This window comes from Pinus tabuliformis, chromosome 1_2 (genome assembly GCF_031772625.1).
Source record: "Pinus tabuliformis cultivar Carrire ecotype Pingquan chromosome 1_2, CPIR1, whole genome shotgun sequence".
In the NCBI taxonomy this organism is placed as follows: domain Eukaryota; kingdom Viridiplantae; phylum Streptophyta; class Pinopsida; order Pinales; family Pinaceae; genus Pinus; species Pinus tabuliformis.
In genome coordinates this window covers 434,104,661-434,116,654 of record NC_142298.1, presented here as the reverse complement: position 1 = coordinate 434,116,654, position 11,994 = coordinate 434,104,661, and positions in this window count along the sequence as shown.

Here is an 11,994-nt window from a genome sequence, read left to right as displayed (position 1 = left end):
GTGGGATAATTTTGGGTTGTGTTATATTCTTTCCGCGACTAGCCCACATAGTTAACCGAGGGTTAGAGGAGGGGGGGGGGGGCCTTTGTTACACTGATTGCATAGCAGAGGAGTCACAAGGGGTTTGAGGGGTGCAAATAACCCCACTCTATGGGGTCAAGGGCAGCACCCCGGAAATTTTTTTTTTTGGACCCTATATTAGGTTGGCCGGACCTACCTATGGTTTTGTGCATGATTTTTCGTACATGGTTTTGGATGCGATGGTTTTTGGTCCATGGTTTTAGACGCGATGGTTTTCGGTCCATGGTATTGGATGCTTCGGCATGTATAAATATGTATTGTAACATTGAAAGGAACATAATGAAAAATCAAGATGGTAGTCTCGGTTTTGGGATCCAGGGGAAAATCTCTGTGTATATGTGTTTTATGTGTCATGCTCTCACATTGTTTATTTTCTATGTTTTAGAATTTGTATGCAGGTAATTTCTGTACAGGGTTAAAACCTACATGAACCTCTTACATATTCTTATGCACCTTGGAGCAGTACTGAGACACTATCAACAAAGATTTTAATGATCTTGAATTTGGACATTGGTTCAACAAAATGGATGTTGTCACCAGAACCATTTCATGAGTGTCACTCCCTCTGCTCGACCAATATGCTCATCAGTGCTAGTTCAGTATAACTCATAGGTCTTGTTATCTCTGGATATTGCATGTTTTTCCTACAACTTTTGTTGTGAGGAAGTTTTGGTTTTACATCAGCGAGAGTGCTTTCCATAATGAAGCCATCACTCGGCCAGGATTCATGTTGTGGAGGCAAGATGGAATGGACCTGTTAGATCCTAGATTTGTCTCAGGCTGAAAAGACAAGGTTCTAGGTCCACATCAAACCACGCTCAGCCTCGTAGCTGGCCCTACGAGGACAGGAGAGGGCTCTCTCCGGGTCAATCTCAGTGAAAGATAATCAATGGGACTGGAGATGACTGTAATAAAAGCTAATCTTAGGCTAGGTATTTAAGTACAAGGGTTTGTTGTGAGTTTTTGGGGGTTTTGTGTTGGAAACAGGGAAAGGCAAATTGGGCTCGGGGATGAGGCACAGTTTCTACAGAGTTCTGATTGGGGCAAGGAAGGCAATCGCTTTGATGCTTTAAAGTGAGTGAATGGATAGATCAGACCGGTGAGAAGCTAAGGAGAGCAAGAGAGTCTCAAGAATTCTCCTTAAACAGATGAAAACATGAAAATTTAAACAAATTCAAGGGCAGAGCATAGCAGTTATGGATTCTACCTTAATCACTCATTTGTTCAAATTGAGAAGAAGAAGCAGGAAAATGATACACATAACATTAATGAACTTACAATTACTCATAGAAGCACACCATCAAAACATAAAGCCACATGGATCCCAAACATTGTTGCAAAACCCTGGTCTTTCCTTAGCTAAAAATGCAGAAATGAATGTACAATAGAGTGCCCAACTTTTCCCAAGAGTCCAACTCTGAAAATGACTTAGGAATTGCATGATATAGACTAGCTCAACCCATTCCCTTGCCTCCAGGGGTCGAGCTCATCATTCTAGGAGTTGTTTCAACCAATTCTAAACAAAGCACTAAAATCTAGGCAGTCAAAACAACTTGCCTCTATAAGGTAGGAAACTGATTCATTCATTAAATTTTCACTTTTTGGTGAATGAATCCTCTAGAACAAGTAAATAAGTGCCAAAATTACATCATGTTTATCTAATTATATCAAGATAGATCAAAAATTACATCACAAAGCAAAACTAGTCAAACTGGCCGAATTTCTGAGCTGGAAGGTGAAAAATTGGGCAAAAAACCTCTGTGCGCTGCACCAATTTCTCTGTGCATTGCACCACTTTGAGACTGAGTTTGAGGCACTTCCTGAAGTCCAAATTGAGCCCAAGTGTGCTTATTGGAAAGCCCTGTCTGTCTACTTTCCAACCCAAGTGGAATTTCTGAATTTGGGTGTCCATTTGCCCCTCCAAAACCTCAATCTCCAAAGACTGCTTCTTGTGTGTGAAATTAGGGGCAGAGAGGTCATTTTTAGGGTGTTTTTGACCTCCTGAGGACTCAAAACTTGCCCAAACTTCTTTGCCATGCACCAGCAGTCATGATTTTTCATGAAAAATCCAAAAATATAAACTTTTTTGGATTTGGAGCCTCCTATCATAAGCACACGCCACGTGGCGCGGCGCAAAGGGAGAAAAACCCTGTTTTTTATACAAAAATTTGCAAAAATACCAAAAATGCCCCAAATTTCTTGAAATTTGGGCTGGAGCTTCTTCATTAAGTGTTATGTTGGGCTAAAGAGGCTTTAGCCAATATCTGAAGACGATCGAGCTCCCTTTGCCTCTTTTGCTTCTTTATTGCCTTTCTCAATTTTGCCTTTAAATTCCTGATTCGGGCCTTGCAAACCTTGTTTCGTGCCATGTAGTGGAAAGCCATGTGTCTCAGAAACACATGGCCTTTTTCGGCCTTGTCCAACAGCCTCTCTAAGTGCATGTTAACTCTCTCGAGATTGGCCTCCCAATCCTCATTAATCTCTTGCTCCAATGACGTAAGCTCAATTCTTCTCCTTTGTGCAGCCTGGCGATTCTCGCGAATGTTTTGTAGCTCCATGATTGCTTGATGATCCTCAAGCTATTTGTTCCTATACTCCAAGTATTTCATGTTCCATTTAGATCTCTCCAAGTCAAGGGATAAGGCTTGGATCTCTGTTTGCTGCTCCTGGATGATCTCCCTAAGCTTGGCACTTTGTGGGCCCGTATCTGTATCATCATCATGAATGAGAATGAATTCAGTCTCTCTTTCACCTGAAGGCCCCTCATCCTGCATTCGACTCTTTCCTTTGTCCTGTACCTGTGATGTTGATGGAGGAAGCGACGCCCCTTCCGCCCCGGGTGGAGATAACACTCGCTTTGCTGCTGCAAACAAATGTCTGGTGCCTCTCTGATATGTGATGAATACCGACACACTAGCGGTCTCATGGCACTCATACTGATGAGAAGGTCCACCTTCATGCTTAACCTCTGATAATCCCCATGAAGCTCTGAAGAAGTCACGAGAGATGAAATCATCCCAAGTGATGCCCTGTACTCCAAGCTGATGAACCACCAAAATCTTAATAAGAGCAAAATGATAGACACTGTTAAGTTGCTGCTGAGGGGTTTTATGCTGCATAAAGGTGGTCATCCTCTCTATGTTCTGGCAAATGAAATACGGAATGTTCATCATCCGTACCCTGGTGAAATGCATGAGCAACCTGATGTGATAAGCATAGAGACAAGAGAACCGTCCCTCACAGCTGAAATATTTCATGATCAACTTCATTAGTGGAGCATATTCATCTTTCAGATATCGGAATTGGAACACTCTCTTAAGCTACCTCAAGAAATTGGTTTTAATGTATGGCTCATAATGCTGCCGGTCAATCTTCTGTTTCTTATGCCATGGTTCACCAATTTTCGGTATACCGGTTGCTAATGAGACAGATTCTGGTGTAAGTGTGAAGGTGACACCAGCCAAGATAGCTTGATCTCCATGCAAGTGCGGCACAAAAAGACGAGCCAACTCATGATGAAATTGGACACTAGCCACCTTTTGACAAAACTCATAGCATGACTAATGCTGAAAACAAAACATGGCAAGAGGGCGGGCCTGCAATTCTGTAAGGGTGGTCGGTTCTTCCCTAACATGTCTGCCACCTTTATGAGGCCTCTGGGGTGTCTATTCTTCCAAGGGTGAGTCACTTTGGGTTTCCACTTCATAGTCCGATGAATGCTCAGATGCCATGACTGTTGTACAAAATACCTTGAAGAAAAGATGTTGTTGTATATGAACTGTGCTTGGACTGCTCTTTAATGATGTATGAAACTGCTGTGTTGTAATGCAATATAGTTGGATTTGGCCACCAAGGGGAAAATAAAATGCAACAAGGTAATGTTAGGAAGCGGAAAACAGTAAGGGATTAGGGAATATTAGAATAAATTTTATTAGGGAAAGGAGGGGGGTTTGAGGGGTTTTATGTATAGGGTTAGGAGATTTTATAAGGGCTAGGGTTTTGGGATTTGAATGTAGGAAAGAAAATGTAGGATTGATGGGGGGGGGGGGGGTAGGAAATGATGAAACAAGGGAGAAATGGGGAAGGAGGAGAGTCCTTGGTGACAAATCAAAGATTTAAGAACCCACAGCAATCTCCCTCTGAAGGCACTTTAGAGGGAGGGTTTGGATTTTTCTTTCAACCGTTATCACCCATAAACCACCATCACTTATCACAAAATCTGATGCAACATCAAGAAGAAGGCTCTACCTGGCAAATCCTCGCAAGGAATGAACAACTTGGAGAAATTTCAAGCAAATTCGAGCTGTGGACTGTATGCGCCGCGCCAAGAACCCAGTGCGCCGCGTGCTCCCTGTGTGTCGCGCCCGTTCAGAATAACACTGGACAATTTCTCCCAGTGCGCCGTGCGATTCCAATGCGCTACGCCACCTGTTCTGTGCGCCGCGCCGGCTAGTTGCAAGCAATTTCACCCCAAAACACGCACTTGTTCCCCCAATTCACTTTGAAATGCTTCTCTTTGACCTTGGCATGCAGAATGACATTGATCTTCATGGCAAAACCTTTATAAAGACATTGATTTGATTTTTGGTTCTTCAAAACCCATTTTTGTAATGTTTTGAAATTAGCACTTTTTCACAATTAATACAACTCTTGTCTTTTTGTTTCCCCCTTGATTTTTTTTGGTTGAAATGATGAAATTCTTGGCAATTTTTTGCAAGAATAGCTGACATGGGATTTGGCAAAGGAGACCAAGGCTGCGCCTGAAGAATTCAAGAACTGAAAAATTTTGAAAATTATTACAAAAAACAAAATGTCGACTTGTCTTCGAAACAGAGTTTTGAAGAAAAGTCATAATCCATCCATATGACGATGAAAAAATTTGACATGAAAACTTATTAAGAACCTCCCTCTGGCCTGCTGTCTTTATTGGACATTGTGAAGACACAGCTTGACTAACCCTAGACCTAATGACTAAAATGACTGTTATGATCTAGAAACTGAAACAGGACTGCAAATAACTTTTAAAACTTGATTTTGATGGACAGACCTGAGCCAGTAGTGCAAAGCATGAGGGGTAGTGAATGACAAAGTCCTTCCGTCAGATTTATGGCATGCTCCTAGTGGAATGCAACTGTTCAAGCGAGATAGGACACCTAAAAATGAAATGCAAAAAGAGTTTTGATCTTTGACGGAGGGATGACCAGACCGACTCTAACATTGGCTCCAATGGGGATGGTAGCTCCTTGGAGGTGCCTAGACAGTGCTTTCATCCATTGGGCTATCGAGTCATTATTTCGACAAACAATACAAGATTCTGACTCAATTTATTTGACCGAAACTTGACCCAAAACGACTCAATAATAAAACTAAAATGACTGAAAAAACTTGACTCTAACAAACTAACTCAAAATACTAAGACCTGAACTTAAAACTTAAAGCTTGGTGGCAGTACTTGACCACCTGTGTTTCTTACAAGACAATATATCATCAAACTATATCAAAATGCCAATGTAACCAATCAAGAAGATGGCTTCTTGACTGATTCTTCCGATCAGATCTTCTGGTCAACAATTGATACTGGTAACTGGGCATCCAAAAACACAGTTGACCATGATCTCCTTCATCACTGAATACTGCAATAATCACCTTCACTGTTGACTGCAACATATTTGCCATTGGATCATGAAAAACATGAAGATTTGCCATTGCCACCTCCTGCTGAGAAAACAAGATGTCTTTTTCTTTTGATTCTGATCTTCCTTCATAATGTACTTCAGAAAAAGTATGGTCCTGGTCCTCAAAAAATTCTGAACAAGTAGATGAGCAGATTTCCTCTTCAAAGAACACTTCAAAACATGAGACATATGAAGAAGAATATGAAAGGCAGTGTTAAATGTTCTGCTCTTCTGTAGTCTGAACATATTGTAGGTCATCTTCATATGATATAACAGCTAGATTATCATGTTTCTCATTACATTCATCAATCATAAGAAAAGAAACTTCAAAATATTCTTGAAACCCAACACTATCATTTATATCATCTACCATAAATTCATCCAGAGCTTTTTCACTTACTTGAACAAAGATCTCATCTTGTTGTTCATGAACAAACTGGATTACCTCTTTATGAAGGCTTTGTGCTGATGACATGAGAACATTTGGATCCATAACTCTGTCTTCTTTATTCCAGATGTTTTCAGCAGCAGAGTTCTCCCTCATGGAATTTAGTACAAGGTTTTCTTGGTCATCACTATCTGCATTTAGATCTAAAATGGCTGACTTAACGTTATCACATTCTGAAATGGAAACTGGACTTTCATACACGTTGTCATCTTCTATGGATAGATCTGAAACGACACTTTCTCTTTCATCACTTTCAGCCATATGGACATCCTCAACCTGCTGATATATAAAGCTACTTACAAGGCTGGCATCCTTTACAGAAGAGGAATAAGTTCCACCATCACTTTCTTGACCATGTGCACATTGTAGATCTACGTTAACTAAAGCTGTAACATGACCATTCAAGAGTTGATCTATCTCGTCTTCAAATAGAGGAGATAATACTTTTTGTTTTCTCTTGCTCAAATAGTGATTGTCTTCATTGATTTCAAGTGAAGGTGTATACAAATTTTCCTCATACAGCTGATCCATTTCATGTAATTCCTGTTGGCTGTCAAGATGCAAAATTCCTTCATCTTCCACCGTACTAAGATCTTGATCTTGCTGCAAATTTTCATGAGCATCTTGATCGGAATCCTATAGGTTCTCTTCATGTTGCTGAAATGGATTCTCGTACAAGGCTTCCATGATCTCATCATCCATGAAGTTATCATCTTCATAAACTTTCTCAAGATTTTCAATAAAACTATAAACATGGCTACAACAGTCCCGAACTAAAGCCAAGGATGGATATGATTCTTTATACCTTTCAAAGAATATTGCACGAAAATCTTTTATACCATAAATAGACTCCGGTGGCAAACTTTCATATCAATATTTGGCTTCACCTTCCATAGTGGCCAGGAATATCTTCATCAAGAAATCTTCAGGAAAATCAACCTTCAACTTGTGAATATGCATGTGAAATCTAACCAGATGTAAAGCAGCATCCTTCCGATCATCATCTTTAAACGTAGGCAAATTCTTTGACCAATCTACCTTCGGAATTTTATGTGGAAAGCCTGGAATGTGATCTCGACTCATGGGAGTGTATCTTCTTGCAACCCGTTCCATCTTGAATATCTTAAAGCTACTGATCTCTCTGCAGTAGAGTCACCATTAAGCATTGATTGCTGGATTTTTCAGTGAATGAAGTCGCCAGGTGAATGATTTCAGCCTTCTGATGTCTGATCGTTGTCCACCATCAACAATCAGATCTGAACTTGATACATGTACTGGGGAAATTAACAAGTTAGATGTCACGTTTACAAGCTAGACCGGAGATTGACTGAAGCAGCGTTTATCTACTTGCACTAATGCAAAGCAAAAGCGTTTCGAAGGCTACCTGGCATAACTTCAGGCTCCGTCTGTAGCTTATAACATAAATGACATCAACAAGCAAACCATTTTCTTCCCCAATATGGTCGCCACTATGTTAGAGCCTAGATTTGTCTCAGGCTGAAAAGACAAGGTTCTAGGTCCACATCAAACCACGCTCAGCCTCGTAGCTAGCCCTACAAGGACAGGAGAGGGCTCTCTCCGGGTCAATCTCAGCGAAAGATAATCAATGGGGCTGGAGATGACTGTAATAAAAGCTAATCTTAGGCTAGGTATTTAAGTACAAGGGTTTGTTGTGAGTTTTTGGGGGTTTTGTGTTGGAAACAGGGAAAGGCAAATTGGGCTCGGAGATGAGGCATAGTTTCTGCAGAGTTCCGATTGGGGCAAGGAAGGCAATTGCTTTGATTCTTTAAAGTGATTAAATGGATAGATCAGACCGGTGAGAAGCTAAGGAGAGCAAGAGAGTCTCAAGAATTCTCCTTAAACAGATGAAAACATGAAAATTTAAACAAATTCAAACGCGGAGCATAGTAGTTATGGATTCTACCTTAATCACTCATTTGTTCAAATTCAGAAGAAGAAGCACGAAAATGATACACATAACACTAATGAACTTACAATTACCTAGAGAAGCACAACATCAAAACATAAAGCCACATGGATCCCAAACAGTGCTGCAAAACCCTGGTCTTTCCTTAGCCAAAAATGCAAAAATGAATGTACAATAGAGTGCCCAACTTTTCCCAAGAGTCCAACCCTGAAAATGACTTAGGAATTACATGATATAGACTAGCTCAACCCATTCCCTTGCCTCTAGGGGTCGAGCTCATCATTCTAGGAGCTGTTTCAACCAATTCTAAACAAAGCATTAAAATCTAGGCAGTCAAAACAACTTGCCTCTATAAGGTAGGAAATTGATTCATTCATTATATTTTCACTTTTTAGTGAATGAATCCTCTAGAACAATTAAATAAGTGCCAAAATTACATCATGTTTATCCAATTATATCAATATAGATAAAAATTACATCACAATGCAAAACTAGTCAAACTGGCTGAATTTCTGAGCTGGAAGGTGAAAAATTGTGCAAAAAACCTCTGTGCGTCGTGCCAATTTCTCTGTGCATCATGCCACTTTGAGACTGAGTTTGAGGCACTTCCTGAAGTCAAAATTGAGCCCAAGTGTGCTTGTTGGAAATCCCTACCTGTCTACTTTCCAAACCAAGTGGAATTTCTGAATTTGGGTGTCCATTTGCCCCTCCAAAACCTCAATCTCCCAAGACTGCTTCCTGTGTGTGAAATTAGGGGCAGAGAGGTCATTTTTAGGGTGTTTTTGACCTCCTGAGGACTCAAAACTTGCCCAAACTTCTTGGCCATGCACCAGCAGTCATGATTTTTCATGAAAAATCCAAAAATATAAACTTTTTTGCATTTGGAGCCTCCTATCATAAGCGCGCGCCACGTGGCGCGGCGCATAGGGAGAAAAACCCTGTTTTTTGTACAAAAATTTGAAAAAATACCAAAAATGCCCCAAATTTCTTGAAATTTGGGCTGGAGCTTCTTCATTAAGTGTTATGTTGGGCTAAAGAGGCTTCAGCCAATATCTGAAGACGATCGAGCTCCCTTTGCCTCTTTTGCTTCTTTATTTCCTTTCTCAATTTTGCCCTTAAATTCCTAATTCGGACCTTGCAGACCTTGTTTCGTGCCATGTAGTGGAAAGCCATGTGTCTCAGAAATGCATGGTCTTTGTCGGCCTTGTCCAACAGCCTCTCTAAGTGCATGTTAACTCTCTCGAGATTGGCCTCCCGATCCTCATTAATCTCTTGCTCCAATGACATGAGCTCAATTCTTCTCCTTTGTGCAGCCTGGGGATTCTCGCGAATGTTTTGTAGCTCCATGATTGCTTTCTGATCCTCAAGCTATTTGTTCCTCTACTCCAAGTATTTCATGGTCCACTTAGCTCTCTCCAAGTCAAGGGATAAGGCTTGGATCTCTGTTTGCTGCTCCTGGATGATCTCCCTAAGCTTGGCACTTTGTGGGCCCGTATCTGTATCATCATCATGAATGAGAATGAATTCAGTCTCTCTTTCACCTAAAGGCCCCTCATCCTGCATTGGCCTCTTGCCTTTGTCCTGTACCTGTGATGCTGATGGAGGAAGTGAGGCCCCTTCCACCCCGGGTGGAGATAACACTCGCTTTGATGTTGCAAACAAATGTCTGGTGCCTCTCTGATATGTGATGAATACCGGCACACTAGTGGTCTCATGGCGCTCATACTGATGAGAAGGTCCACCTTCATGCTTAACCTCTGATAATCCCCATGAAGCTCTGAAGAAGTCACGAGAGATGAAATCATCCCAAGTGATGCCCTGTACTCCAAGCTGATGAACCACCAAAATCTTAATAAGAGCAAAATGATAGACACTGTTAAGTTGTTGCTGAGGGGTTTTATGCTGCATAAAGGTGGTCATCCTCTTTATGTTCCGGCAAATGAAATATGGAATGTTCATCATCCGTACCCTGGTGAAATGCACGAGCAACCTGATGTGATAAGCACAGAGACGAGAGAACCGTCCCTCACAGCTAAAATATTTCGTGATCAACTTCATTAGTGGAGCATATTCATCTTTCAGATATCAGAATGGGAACACTCTCTTAAGCTGCCTCAAGAAACTAGTTTTAATGTATGGCTCATAATGATGTCGGTCAATCTTATGTTTCTTGTGCCATGGTTCACCAATGTTCGGTATACCGGTTGCTAATGAGACAGATTCTGGTGTAAGTGTGAAGGTGACACCAGCCAAGATAGCTTGATCTCCATGCAAGTGCAGCACAAAAAGACGAGCTAACTCATGATGAAATTGGACACTAGCCACCTTTTGACAAAACTCATAGCATGACTGATGCTGAAAACAAAACATGGCAAGAGGGCAGGCCTGCAATTCTGTAAGGGTGGTCGATTCTTCCCTAACATGGCTGCCACCTTTATGAGGCCTCCGGGTGCTTGCTCTTCCAAGGGTGAGTCACTTTGGGTTTCCACTTCATAGTCCGATGAATGCTCAAATGCCATGACTGTTGTACAAAATACCTTGAAGAAAAGATGTTGTTGTATATGAACTGTGTTTGGACTGCTCTTTAATGATGTATGAAACTGTTGTGTTGTAATGCAATATAGTTGGATTCCACCACCAAGGGGAAAAAAAATGAAACAAGGGAATGTTAGGAAGGGGAAAACAGTAAGGGATTAGGGAATATTAGAATAAATTTTATTAGGGAAAGGAGGGGGGTTTGGGGGGTTTTATGTATAGGGTTGGGAGATTTTATAAGGGCTAGGGTTTTGGGGTTTTGGGATTTGAATGTAGGAAAGAAAATGTAGGACTGATGAGCTTAGTGGGGGGGTAGTAAATGATGAAACAAGGGAGAAATGGGGAAGGAGGAGAGTCCTTGGTGACAAATCAAAGATTTGAGAACCCACAGCAATCTCCCTTTGAAGGCACTTTAGAGGGAGGATTTGGATTTTTGTTTCAACCGTTATCACCCATAAGCCACCATCACTTATCACAAAATTTGATGCAACATCAAGAAGAAGGCTCTACCTAGCAAATCCACGCAAGGAATGAGCAACTTGGAGAAATTTCAAGCAAATTCGGGCTGTGGACTGTATGCGCCGCGCCAAGAACCCAGTGCGCCGCGCTCGTTCAAAATAACACTGGACAATTTCTCCCAGCGCGTCGCGCGCTTCCAGTGCGCCACGCCACCTGTTCTGTGCGCCGCGCCAGCTAGTTGCAAGCAATTTCACCCCAAAACACGCACTTGTTCCCCCAATTCACTTTGAAATGCTTCTCTTTGACCTTGGCATGCAGAATGACATTGATCTTCATGGCAAAACCTTTATAAAGACATTGATTTGATTTTTGGTTCTTCAAAAACCATTTTTGTAATGTTTTGAAATTAGCACTTTTTCACAATTAATACAACTCTTGTCTTTTTGTTTCCCCCTTGCTTTTTTTTGGTTGAAATGATGAGATTCTTGGCAATTTTTTGTAGGAATAGCTGACATGGGATTTGGCAAAGGAGACCAGGGTTGCGCCTGAAGAATTCAAGAACTGAAATTTTTTTAAAATTATTACAAAAAACAAAATGTCGACTTGTCTTCAAAAAAGAGTTTTGAAGAAAAGTCATATCCATCCATATGACGATGAAAATATTTGACATGAAAACTTATTAAGAACCTCCCTCTGGCCTTCTGTCTTTATTGGACATTGTGAAGACACAGCTTGACTAACCCTAGACCTAATGACTAAAATGACTGTTATGATCTAGAAACTGAAACAGGACTGCAAATAAATTTTAAAACTTGATTTTGATGGACAGACCTGAGCCAGCAGTGCAAAGCATGAGGGGTAGTGAATGA